Here is a 14,510-nt window from a genome sequence, read left to right as displayed (position 1 = left end):
TATATGTTTACTATGCTAGTGTCCAAAGTGGGAGAAAGTATGTTGACCAAAGTTGTGCATTTCTGGACAACAAATGTACAATTTGTCTTCAATTTTATCAAGTTTTTCTTCCCTCGCCTAAAGCAAATTTACCAAAATGCTTATTATTATTTTTTTAACTCAGCACTGTTCCATCTGTTTATTTTTATTAAGGCTAAATTCTATTTCTCCAATATAATTATTTTTGCTAAATATTAAAATGATAGAAAGGATGCATCTTTTTGGAGGGATGGTGTCTCAGGTCTGTGAAAATGTTGTCCCAAATGTTTATCTCCACCTTGAACAAAAATCCCCCCAATTATTTTAATAGCCCCACCGACATTTGAAGATGTAAAGCATAACTGTAGTAAGTGATGTTAAAAATGTAACATGCAGATTTGTGATTTCTTCTGTTATCATGGTGGATGTCTGTATCTTTATGTGTTTAAATATTTGAAGATTTTCAATAAAAATCATTGAAACATAAAAATCAGAAGAGAATACAAAGAAGAAATACATGTACAGTGTAACCTCGATTAAGTACCCTATATTTTGCCTTGGTTCTGCCTGTAAATGGTCAATTCCAATTAGTCTGCCCCTTATAAAGTCCTGCACCAATCACTTATTGCTTTAGGTTGTGTATGTGTCTGACAGAGAGGCCTTGCACATGACCCCGTAGTGTAACATTAACACTGCAATGCTTAACCTTGTTATTAACACAGTAAATATTGTATCTCAAAGTACTGACTCCTGTTCTTATATCCTTTCAGTACTTGAAGAAAAAGTTACTTTAGCACATTTCTTTAGTTTACTGTTTCCCGAATTTTATATAATTTTTCCATAGTCTCCTGAAAAATGTAAAATGGGGGTTCTACTGTATACAGTATCTTATGGGCTAATACAATAACCTCTCTGCAGACCTGTTAATTAAAAGGGTTTCATCAAGGGCATATAGGCATGACTTGAGACGGGAATACTGGCACTTTCCTCCCTAATCAGTCTAAAAGCTTTTTCACAGTAAATGTCATGAAGATGTGGAGTGTCCTATCAGCAGAGGCATTTCCTCCAAAATGGTTTGTCTATGTTTTTATCAGTACTGAAAAAAAAACAGCAGGGAGGTGTATTACTATATACATGTATATCTGTGTGCATTTGTCTTTATAACTTTGCATGTTTAGCCACTTAACAGCATATGGTAATTATTATTGACTAGATGTCAGTCTTAAGGGACAGAGGTGGAGTTAACCCCTTTGTTTATGCACTCCTAGTCTGATTCAGCACTTTTGGTAATATAATAAACACTGTAGGCTGAATTACAATTTGCTAAACCAAGAATACAAATTTGCATTTCACAGCATGATTTTATTTGTTAGACAATTATTACTTCAAATTAGCATTGTGCATAACTGACTAACTTAAAGGAGGCTTTTTTGTTTTGCCTTTTGCACACTGCTTTTCTTTTTTGCAAAATTCTGCAGGTCTCTGCACTCCATTTCCATCTCCATTTGTGTTCAGCAGCACTATATTAAAGAGGGTTGAAAGGAGGAAGGCATGTAGAAAAATGTCCCCTATTGCCTAAAGAAAGGACAAAGAAAAATATACTAGCAAGTTCTTTATATGTCACTCTGCTACAGTTTTCCTGTTCAGTGCATTTATTTCCTGAAAATGCACCAGCCCAATGGCAATTAAAATCACTAACCTATTTGCACTCTAAAGGAGTCCTTGTCCTTTAAGGGACACAAACATAATTCTCTCTATATACAGTAAATCTATTTATTAAGTTTATCTAATGTTTAAATGATGTTTAGCAGACTTAAGGTATAGTCAGTTAATCACTATATATAGTGATTCAAATCTGGAAAACCCCAGGTCCCAAGCATTAAGGGGAATACATCCCTTAACTGTATTAGATACATACTCATGATACATAACATTGCATTCTATGTAGCATGTGGTGATGTGTGGGTCAAGAACATTTCCTGAACCCAGCCTGGCTCTCCGTGCTGCTATTATTTATATGCAACTCTGCCCATTGTTAATGTCAAGGGGGGGGAGAAGCAGGCATTAGAGTATGAATAAAAGTGGGCAGAGACTGTCAACCATTGGCAGATGGTATTAGCAAGTGGCAAGCAAAACAGAGATACTGGAGCAGAGTCAGGACAACTACATGTCTGAGGAACAGTTCAGGTCCGCCCAGTATTTTATGGCACAAACCTGTTTCAGGGTTTCTAAATAAATAACCTTAATTAAATCATTTTTGCACACTGCACTACATACAAGACACACTCAATACTGCATGCAAAAAAAAAGGAGTAGCACTGTTAGTTATGGATAAACAGTACTCAGTCTATACAGTAAATACTGTATATATTTTGCTGCAAAAAAGTAATAGATTGCTGCTATGTTCAGTATAATAGTAGATCACGAGTTACATTAAGGGGCAGATTTAAGAAGGGTCGAATATCGAGGGTTAATTAACCCTCGATATTCGACCAGGAACTAAAATCGTTCGACTTCGATATTCGCAAATCCTGCGATCGAACGATCGAAGGATTATTCGTTCGATCGAACGATTAAATCCTTCGAATCGAACGATTCGAAGGATTTTAATACAACGATCGAAGGAATATCCTTCGATCAAAAAATCACAGGCAAGCCTATGGGGACCTTCCCCATAGGCTAACATTGACTTCGGTAGCTTTTAGCTGCCGAAGTAGGGGGTCGAAGTTTTTCTTAAAGAGACAGTACTTCGACTATCGAATGGTCGAATAGTCGAACGATTTTTAGTTCGAATCGTTCGATTCGAAGTCGAAGTAGTAGTCGAAGGTCGAAGTAGCCCATTCGATGGTCGAAGTAGCCCAAAAAACACTTCGAAATTCGAAGTTTTTTTAATTCGAATCCTTCACTCGAGCTTTGTAAATCTGCCCCTAAGTATCATACTTTTAGTACATACCATCTCTTTAAGAATTCTGTGGCAGTTAAAAAAAATCATTTTAATTCATCCCTACACAGTCACATTCCACATTTACTTTCTCTTTTTCCCAAAAGCCTTGTAAAGCTACATACAGAACAGTAATTATCCTCTAACCAGACACACAGAGACAAACAGTCAATAAACTCTTTCTGGTAGAGAATTAAATAATGATACAATGTTAAAGTACTTCAGAGCAGTTTCAGACCCTTTCCCGGACAGTGTCACACAATTTATATGATAAAATATAAGGGAGAAACAAGGCAAGGATTAAATAGTTTCTGAAGCATATCAAACATTCATATTGGGGGCAGAAAAACATTGATAAATTTATATCTTAATACATTAATATTAAATATTACGAAAAATGTAAGAAGAGACATAAAAGATAACAGCACAATTTATGTTATTTAAATTCAGAGGAGTATACTGAACATGTTTTCATTGTATAAATAAGATCAGGGTCACCATCAGGGAGATACATGGGGCAATATTTTCAGCAGCACCGTGGCAGAGGAGGCCCCATGAGATATAAAAGTGTGATATAAAAAGAGTTGTTGTGTTGGAAGAGGGCTGGCTTACAGGGAGTAGGGGTATGGTGGATCATGGGTGCTTTTTTTTGCACATAACTGGGTATTTTAGTCATCATTTATGATGCACCATGAAAATTACAATAAAACATAGAAAAGGTAGATCTGCAATAAATGTTTCCTGATTGACAGGATATACAGTGTTAGGGGCATATTTACCAAGGGTCGATTTCGAATTAAAAAAACTTCAAAATTCGAATTCAAAAAGACCAACCAAAATGACGTCTAAATTTTTTTTTGGTCCAATCGTACGAATCGAAAGAATATCGTATTCAAATTCGATTAGAAGTTTTTCCCCAAAAAAAACTTTCATTTTCCAAAGCCCACTAATTGACTCCAAATAGGAGGTCCCCCATAGGCTAAAACAGCAATTCGGATGGCTAATGGTAGAAGTCGAATTTTAAAAGAGGCAGTAAGGGGCAGATTTATCAAAGGTCGAGGTGAATTTTCAAATGAAAAAAAAATTCTAAAAAATTTTAAGCTATTTTTTGTGTACTTCCACTAGGGAATAGTCCAAATATGATTCAATTGCATTTTTCCTGCATTCGGCGCCTACACACACCTGTGTAAGTACAGCCCCATTGAAAAGAACTTAATGCGTCTATTCCTGCGCTCCCCTGCGGTTGAACGCAGAAAAATGGAACGCAGGGGAGCACAGCTTCAACCGCTCGTCAGTAAGAGCCCTTAAAGAGGTAGAGAGGGCCCTGCTTGTGCTTACTTTAACCCTTTTCTAGTTCACATATTCTTCCTGACATTTCCTCCTTGATTTGTTTGTAAAATAAATGTTGTTGTGCAAAGCATAAAACAAATGATACTTCCATTTTTTTCTTATTGCATAGTATTTGTGTCGATAGGCTTTCATTATAAATATTGTCAGACCCTGAAATCCTGACTTGGAGTTTTTGCAGGTTAATAGCTTATTGTATTGAATTAAGGACATAAATTTATTTATATGCTATTGCAGCAAAAATGCTTCCTACGGTGGTATTATTTTTGCTGTCAATATTTATGGTGATTAAGTTTTCTGAACATTTACCTATTCAGCATAATGTCTAAAACAGCTCAGGCTTGCAATGGCCACCACAGACAACAATGACAGATTGACCAATAAATGGCAATAGCAGTGAATAAAATGCACATGTGCAGTTTTAAATTGAAATTGTAGTCATGGTTTTAAGTAATTAAGTTCGCCATGTATAGTTTTTTTTATTCTCTATCCCGTTCTGACTTCTCAGAGCTGACGCTATACATATAGGGGGGTCATTTACTAACAATGGAATTTCGCTTTTTTCCAATAATCTCTAACAATTTATGGTTTTTCTATATTTCTAAAAATCTCGAAAATTCAAGATTTATTAAGTAAAAAAACCAAGAAAACCTAAAGGTAAAACTTCACCAAGTAAAAGTTGTCAATGCAAAATGTGCTGATCCTATTGGACTGCTTTAAATCAATTTAGACGTTTTTTTACTAGGAATTGTCTGAAAACTAAAATTTTTCAAGGTTTTCAAGGTATTCGTATTTTTTAGTGCATCGTTGAGTGTTTTCTTTGTTCATTCCTTTTCTATTCTGATTTTTCAAAAAATATCACGACATTCGTAGTTTTAGAAGTTATTTATAAGTCTGAATTTATCTCAATATTTTCTGAAAAAAAACTCTGACCAAATCTGCATGGATTTTTTGGGCTTATTTATTAATACACTTCATGAAAATTTTGTTTGTGGGGAAAAAAAAACCAAAAAATCGTGAAGAATCAGATTTTCACTATTTTTTTTGATTCTTCATCAGATTTTCGTGATTTTTTCACCCGAAAACTCTGAAAACTTCGAGGTATTGCCAAAAACCCAGCTCACATCAAAAAATTATTGGGACTTCTCCCGTTGACTTATATGTAACCTCAACAGGTCTGAGATGCCGGATTCTCCGATTTGGACTTTTCCCATGCCTGGGGTTTAATAAATTCCGAAACATTTGTGATTTTTTTAAAAGTCTGATTTTATTAAAAAAAAATCATGAATTTTTCATGATTTTTGTATTTGGAGTTTAGTAAATAACCCCCTAAGTGTTTGTGAGTTTATTTGTGGTTTCAAAAACTTATAAACAACTAAAATCCAACCTTTGAGAAATAAGCCTTCACTTATGCTGATAACTATCCCAAATGATTTTTGTGATATCCCTGATATTGCTACTTTTCATTACTTATATTTGTATTCAGACCATACCCTTTTAATTTTTCCTTTTCCAGTCTCTTATTCAAATCAGTGCATCCAGAATGCAGTTTCAGAAATTGGGTTGCTAGTGTCCAAATTACCCTAGCAACCCAATTTCTGAAACTGCATTCTGGAAAGCTGCTGAATAAAAAGCTAAATAATTCAAAAGCCACAAATAATAAAAAACAAAAACTCATTGCAAATTGTCTCAGAATATCACTCTCTACATAGAGTCAAACTGGGCTGGCAGGACACCGGAAAAAAACCCGGTGGGCCCCAGTCCTCATGGGCCCCGCCTGCCCAGCCCCCCTCCCCTAATTTGTCTGTATATCCTAATAAAAGTTCATTTGAAGGTTAACAACCCCTTTAAAATCATTTAACCTTTTTTCATAATCGTACATTGTAAATGTGCTTACATTTTCTTTCATCAAGGAAAAAAATTATATTTATATATTCGCTTTGATTATTTCAAATGTTATATATCCATTTACAGTCTGTGACAAAGAGCTATGTCCCAATAGGCTGCCTGTATATGATGGGAGGTATATAGCACCCAGCCTGAGGTATTGGCTCCTTTAAATCTCCAGGGTAAGACAGGTTAGGACCCTGGAGCAAGGATAGTTCAGTATGCTGCCCAATTAGTCCGCAGGTGGGGCTGTTTAAGGGAGCCTGGCGGGGAGTGGGAGTGTGTTGTACTGGGAGTCAGAGAGAACCTCTGACCACACGCTGTGAAGTGTTTTGTGAACAAACTGTGTGTTTGACTGCAACTCAAAATGGCAAATGTTTGTTACCACCGCAAGGAACTTTCCTAAGGACTGTAACACTGCAAACTGGTGAGGTGTTCATTATTATTTGACTGTTTAGCACTGAAATTGTGCCTGTTTAAGTTGTCCGGTTTGAACAATAAAACCCCAGGCAGGAGCCTGTTTCACTTTTGTTGCAAACCTAAGCCTCCTGTCTCCTCTGTAAGAACTGTTTTACCTGAGCCCTACCGGCTGCTTTGAGCTATTCTCCACAAGTCTTATAAAGTAAAAACTATGGGCGGAAAGTCCAAAGAGGCTACCTTCACTGCAATGTCAGGACTACGGCTTCAAAAACCTTCTAATTGAAAAACAATAAAATAAGACAATGAATTTACATTTCAAAGTATCAAAACATTGCTTACGTGGCCCATCATCTGGTCCATAGTTACGGAAGAAAATTCCAGTTGCATAAAAAAATGCAAGTCCTCCAAGTTAACTTGTACAAGAGCTGGCAACGGCTGACGCTCCTCTTTTTCATAGCACTGAAAGCTAGTGCCATCGATTTACCAATGATGAAAATAAACCTGAAAAAACCCTTGAAGTGAAATAGATTGATATAAAAACTTAAAGAGGGTCTCCACAAAGTAGAATTATTACTTGCCACATAAGGGAAGTGGCCCAGGTGCACCGGCCTGAGCCCTCAGCATAGGTAGGACAAACCAAAAATTATTATGGATGGAGCAGGCACTCAAATGAAGGCAATCTTCCACCAGGTTGTTGAAGCAAAGTAAAAAGATTTATTGTGACCAAAGGCCAATTTGCTTCAAGTTCCTGGTGGAAGATTGACTTCATTTGAGTGCCAGCTCAATAATAATTTTCGATTTTAGCAGTGGCTGAACTACCGGGGGCCAGGGCCCCACCCCCTCAGGGCCCCCCGGCAGTCCGTTCGCCATTGAAAACTCGGCCAAATTCGGCCGTACGGAGGGGGGCAAGGCCCGGCTGCGCGTCACGCACCAGGGCCCGCCCCCCTCAACGAACGCTACTGGATTTTAGCTTGATAAAAACCCTGGGCTACTGGACGGTGGGTTACATACATGGAGGTTATAAATACATTGTTTCTTTGGTAACATGATCTCTGAGTGCAGTGACCTCAAAACAGGTCAAATGATAAATTAGTTGCATCACACTATTGGATTAAGCTAAATTTGCTTGTACAATCAGGTGAGCTATGAACTTTGTGCACAGCTATGTTCTCCATGCAAATACAGCTAAAGAGACATGGGGGCGAATTCAATAATAGGGCAAATTCTCGTCTGCTTGCCACACTCTGCGCCACTTTGCCAGGTGCGAATTCGCTACCACTTCACTAATTCATTAAAATGCGTCTCTGCATCTGAACGATGGCTAATTTTCATCAGCGTGACCATTTCATAGTGACCTTTAGTTTCCGCCAAGAAAACTTCATTAGTACACTTGCGCTAAGGTAAATTTGAACAGGGCGGGTTCATATAGGTTTTTATAAATGTTGAAATAAAAAGTTAAAATTTTTGAAGACAATCCCGCTTTAAAATATGAAAAAACACCAGCTTTTTTTAAAAATGTTTGACTTTTTGGCATACTGGATATGATGTCACTGACATAAGATTGAGGCGGATGTAGCTTCATCTAACCAGTTTGCGTGGTCTAAGCTGGTAAAGGAAACTGGCGAAAGTAATAAGGTACCGTTCTGTAAAACTTGCAATTTAGCGAATTTACAGACTAATGATCGGTCACCTGAATCAAAATTTGCCTGGTGATAGAGCGTGAAACTTCACTAGCGATGTACTCTTTTGCTAGTGAATTGTCCTCTACACCCATTAGTAAATTGTCAATGTCCCTGCGGATGGGATTTCTGGCAAATTTTCGCTAGCGATGACCATTTCTCCCTTTAGTTAATCAGCCCCATAGAAAGTCATGCTGAAGTAAAAATTACAGCCACTTTATTTTATTGAAATCAAATGTGATTTATTTGTTTGAAGAGGCATCTTGCACTGCCAAACCAAAGATATGGCATTCTGGATAACAGGTCCCATACCTGTATTAGAATCACAGCACACATTTATTTGTGCCCTCTGGCATCCAAAGTCATTGAATGCAACAGCATATATCATTTAATAAAAGCCCTAATTGTATTCCCATAAATGCCCTACCTGCTGGCCACATGAAAACTCTAAAGAAGTCCCCAGCTCCCTGTAGCCTTTTATGTACAGCATGACATCTACATTGCAATAATGTTTTTTTCAGGCAGCGTTTTTTCAAATCAAATTACCTTTGCCACAATTGGCCGTAAGTAAATGCCCCCCAGAAATTGTAATAAAGCCAAAGCATTTATTTCACTTGTATAAATATTGTATGTAGCACTTACTTTTGCACATAGTGAAGACATAATTAAGATGATGGAGTTATGTAAAAGAAATGCATATATCTTTCTAAAAATAGGAACATATCCATTCAGTAAACCACAATGTAAGACAGCAAATTATAGGTTAAATAATATAAAACGGTATTGAAATAAGCAACTTTGTGAACTGGCAGCTCTGTCCCTGTAATGTGTGCCTGGATGTTAATGGGTTGTAAAGTGGGTAATAACTTTCCTACTGACCTATTCAATCAAAAGCAATCACATTATTGACTTAATGCTGTTTATTGTATAACCGCAATCATACCGAGAGGGCTCATCACTTGTGTCATATTTGCCAGTGGTCATTAAGGTATAAGATGAAAGCTCTGCATTTTTGGCATTCCTCTTCTATTAAATTCCACTCTTCTCCAAACCCCATGTCTGGCAGGCTTCCATCTCCATTTGGGAGCTGAATTGTTGAATCCCAAGTGGGTTGGTAATGTCCATGCATGGCGCATGAGCAGCACATACAATACACATGCCCCCCCCCCCCGATTTTAAGCAATGAATATACAATATATTTACTCTGAGCCTAGATATCAGTATTTCAGTATGTGTCTGATTTGGTTTGGATTTGCAGTTTGTAAAAGCTGGAAATTTGGAAATTTGAGCTAGAGCTTGATGGTGCATGCAAAAGCTATTTGCTATTTAACTCTTTATGCCTAATAAAATCCACTGTACAGGTATGGAACATGTTATCCGAAATGCTCAGGACCTGGGATTTTACAGATAACAGATCTCTCTGTAATTTGGATCGTCATATCTTAAGTCTACTAGAAATTCATGTAAACATTAAGTTTACTTAGGGTCGAAGTAAAATCCTTCAACTTCGAATATCGAAGTCGAAGTATTTACCGCATTTCCTTCGTTCGTACGATCGAAGGAAAAATCGTTCAATCGATCCTTCGAATCAAACGATTCGAAGGATTTTAATCCATCGATCGAACGATTTTCCTTCGATCAAAAAAACCTAGGAAAGCCTATGGGGACCTTACCAATTGGCTAACATTGATGCTCGGTACCACTTCACTAATTCATTAAAATGCGTCTCTGCATCTGAACGATGGCTAATTTTCATCAGCGTGACCATTTCATAGTGACCTTTAGTTTCCGCCAAGAAAACTTCATTAGTACACTTGCGCTAAGGTAAATTTGAACAGGGCGGGTTCATATAGGTTTTTATAAATGTTGAAATAAAAAGTTAAAATTTTTGAAGACAATCCCGCTTTAAAATATGAAAAAACACCAGCTTTTTTTAAAAATGTTTATGACTTTTTGGCATACTGGATATGATGTCACTGACATAAGATTGAGGCGGATGTAGCTTCATCTAACCAGTTTGCGTGGTCTAAGCTGGTAAAGGAAACTGGCGAAAGTAATAAGGTACCGTTCTGTAAAACTTGCAATTTAGCGAATTTACAGACTAATGATCGGTCACCTGAATCAAAATTTGCCTGGTGATAGAGCGTGAAACTTCACTAGCGATGTACTCTTTTGCTAGTGAATTGTCCTCTACACCCATTAGTAAATTGTCAATGTCCCTGCGGATGGGATTTCTGGCAAATTTTCGCTAGCGATGACCATTTCTCCCTTTAGTTAATCAGCCCCATAGAAAGTCATGCTGAAGTAAAAATTACAGCCACTTTATTTTATTGAAATCAAATGTGATTTATTTGTTTGAAGAGGCATCTTGCACTGCCAAACCAAAGATATGGCATTCTGGATAACAGGTCCCATACCTGTATTAGAATCACAGCACACATTTATTTGTGCCCTCTGGCATCCAAAGTCATTGAATGCAACAGCATATATCATTTAATAAAAGCCCTAATTGTATTCCCATAAATGCCCTACCTGCTGGCCACATGAAAACTCTAAAGAAGTCCCCAGCTCCCTGTAGCCTTTTATGTACAGCATGACATCTACATTGCAATAATGTTTTTTTCAGGCAGCGTTTTTTCAAATCAAATTACCTTTGCCACAATTGGCCGTAAGTAAATGCCCCCCAGAAATTGTAATAAAGCCAAAGCATTTATTTCACTTGTATAAATATTGTATGTAGCACTTACTTTTGCACATAGTGAAGACATAATTAAGATGATGGAGTTATGTAAAAGAAATGCATATATCTTTCTAAAAATAGGAACATATCCATTCAGTAAACCACAATGTAAGACAGCAAATTATAGGTTAAATAATATAAAACGGTATTGAAATAAGCAACTTTGTGAACTGGCAGCTCTGTCCCTGTAATGTGTGCCTGGATGTTAATGGGTTGTAAAGTGGGTAATAACTTTCCTACTGACCTATTCAATCAAAAGCAATCACATTATTGACTTAATGCTGTTTATTGTATAACCGCAATCATACCGAGAGGGCTCATCACTTGTGTCATATTTGCCAGTGGTCATTAAGGTATAAGATGAAAGCTCTGCATTTTTGGCATTCCTCTTCTATTAAATTCCACTCTTCTCCAAACCCCATGTCTGGCAGGCTTCCATCTCCATTTGGGAGCTGAATTGTTGAATCCCAAGTGGGTTGGTAATGTCCATGCATGGCGCATGAGCAGCACATACAATACACATGCCCCCCCCCCCCCCGATTTTAAGCAATGAATATACAATATATTTACTCTGAGCCTAGATATCAGTATTTCAGTATGTGTCTGATTTGGTTTGGATTTGCAGTTTGTAAAAGCTGGAAATTTGGAAATTTGAGCTAGAGCTTGATGGTGCATGCAAAAGCTATTTGCTATTTAACTCTTTATGCCTAATAAAATCCACTGTACAGGTATGGAACATGTTATCCGAAATGCTCAGGACCTGGGATTTTACAGATAACAGATCTCTCTGTAATTTGGATCGTCATATCTTAAGTCTACTAGAAATTCATGTAAACATTAAGTTTACTTAGGGTCGAAGTAAAATCCTTCAACTTCGAATATCGAAGTCGAAGTATTTACCGCATTTCCTTCGTTCGTACGATCGAAGGAAAAATCGTTAAATCGAACAATAAAATCCTTCGAATCAAACGATTCGAAGGATTTTAATCCATCGATCGAACGATTTTCCTTCGATCAAAAAAACCTAGGAGAGCCTATGGGGACCTTACCAATTGGCTAACATTGATGCTCGGTAGGTTTTTGGTGGCGAAGTAGGGGGTCAAAGTTTTTTTTAAAGAGACAGCACTTCGACTATTGAATGGTCGAATAGTCGAACGATTTTTAGTTCGAATCGTTCGATTCGAAGTCAAAGTCGTAGTCGAAGGTCGAAGTAGCCAATTCGATGGTTGAAGTAGCCAAAAAAATACTTCGAAATTCAAAGTATTTTTTAATCTACTCCTTCACTCGAGCTAAGTAAATGTTCCCCTAAATAAACCCAATATCTTAGTTTGGATAAAGGTAGGGTTTTATTATTTCAAATAAAAAGAAAATACATTCTACAATTTTGGATTATTTGGATAAAATGGAGTCTATGGAAGATGGCCTTTCTGGAATTCAGTGCTTTCTGGATAATTGGTTTCCATATAACAGATCCCATACCTGTACTGCAAAAAGCAGCAGGTGCACATGCTTCTGCAATGGTATAGATGGTAAGTAAATATACTACATGCCTCTCAACATTTGAAAAATTTAAAGAGGGACAAAAACATCAACCATGTGTAGCAAAGTAGCAAAGTAATTTTTTTGGCCATGCCCATTTTATGGTCGCACTCCTAATTACCATGTCCACAGTATTTTGGATATCCATCCACAATAATATTCTTTATTGAAGACTGTGTGTTTGTTTGGGAATACATGTGTGTTACTTTTGTTTGAATGAAATACAGATGAAGCCACTTGGATTTGTGAGTTAAATGCGTCATGACTCAGGGTTAATTGAAGAAACTGGGTTATCTAAAGTCATCTTAACTCATTTAATGCATTTAACCTTTTCATTAGCATACCAAAGCACCATTGTTCACAATGGTGAATGCTTTAATTAGATGGGATGTTGTGACACAGTTTTCTGTGTTAAATGAGATAAATGGGATATCTGTGTTTAGTTATTCTGTGTCAAACAGACAAACCAAAGTGGCTGCATCTGTAGATGCAAAAAAATATGTCTATGGTGTTTGTCAGGTGCTTGCAATTTGACCTTGTGTTTCAACCAAGGTAGTACCTTTCCCTCACCAACAAAAATCAATGACCTTGGCACAGGTGAACTTTTGACAAGTAAATGACCCCCCAGAATTGTAATAAAAACAAAGGTTGTTATTTCACTTGCTTTATACATATTATGACAATTACAGGAATATAGGTTAATATCGATGTATTAAAGCAACAATGATATTAATCAAATATATAATGGGCTACTATTGTCTTTGTCCTAAAAACACTTGAACCTCCTGTAATAATTTTTTCTCCACAATTCTATGTGTAAGAAAGTAGCAACTGCAGCAACCTAATGAAAAAAATACTTACCAAGGCATAACCAAATCTGCCAGCAACAAAACATTTAAACAAAATAACATAAAATATTGGGAAAAATCTACGTTATGAAATGAAATATATTTGTACAAACAACATACAAAAAACTATCTGTCTCTACTAAAATATTAAATACTGTTTCTGATTACAGTATTGGACAATTCCACATAACAAGGTTCCTCTGACACCTAAAACTGATCCAAAATACTGTATGATTTTTTTTTTGTAATTATTCAGCAGGTCCCCTGTTAAAATGTTATAATAGTAATTTTTCACTGTGCAGCAGGGTTGAGGTTAAAAAAAGATCAGGAATATAATGGTTCTCGAGAGCATGAAGAAAATACATTTAGTAATCTCCAGCCTATTTGAGGATCAATATGGTCCTGCTGATTTGTTGAAGTGGCTTTTATGAAGTTAAGACAGGGTTCATTGTTAAATACCCATACATAGTAAGCAGATGGTGGTCTATAATAATTCCTTTTCTCTTATGGATCAATGAGGAGATTGCTGATTTGCTTAAAAGGTTGTTGGATGCATATACTTGATTTTTTATGAGATGTTTTGCTTACCTTTCCAAGGATCATGTTCGAAGAACCAATAGCCATCTCCTCCGTAGTTGACAAATACCATTCAATTTAGAGAAAACTTGTACGATACATGGTGTATACTTATTATCATTTATAATCTGTTCCTTTTAAGAACCCACAGTCAAAAATTCGAATGCATTTTTCATCTCAATAATACATAAGGCTTTTATGTATTCTGTGAAATATATAGGGAATAGAGTTCCATGACTATATAAAGGCATGGACAAGTGGGAATGCCAAGGTAACTGTTATTATCCTCATGACTTACAACAGGGAATGCATTATTATAAAAGTCTTATGACTGATCCCTGATCACCATTCATAAGGATATAATTATCAGGCTATTCATTGCTCTTCTTATAAGGATATATGCATATATATATATATATAGACACATACAAAAGGTCCTCTGCTCTCAACCCATTATCAATATATTTAGGACATTAAGACATTTTGGGCCTTAAGCTACTAAAAAATACCTTACC

The 14,510-nt window shown here is 36.6% G+C and overlaps 1 pseudogene; it reads right to left on the bottom strand.

The window, feature by feature from the left end:
• Positions 1-14,116, bottom strand: part of LOC121396008 — a 121,729-nt pseudogene extending 107,613 nt beyond the window's left edge.
• Between the last annotated feature and the right edge of the window lie 394 nt (positions 14,117-14,510).

Source organism: Xenopus laevis, chromosome 7S, assembly GCF_017654675.1.
Source record: "Xenopus laevis strain J_2021 chromosome 7S, Xenopus_laevis_v10.1, whole genome shotgun sequence".
NCBI classification, from domain to species: domain Eukaryota; kingdom Metazoa; phylum Chordata; class Amphibia; order Anura; family Pipidae; genus Xenopus; species Xenopus laevis.
This window is presented reverse-complemented; position numbering and strand designations above follow the sequence as displayed.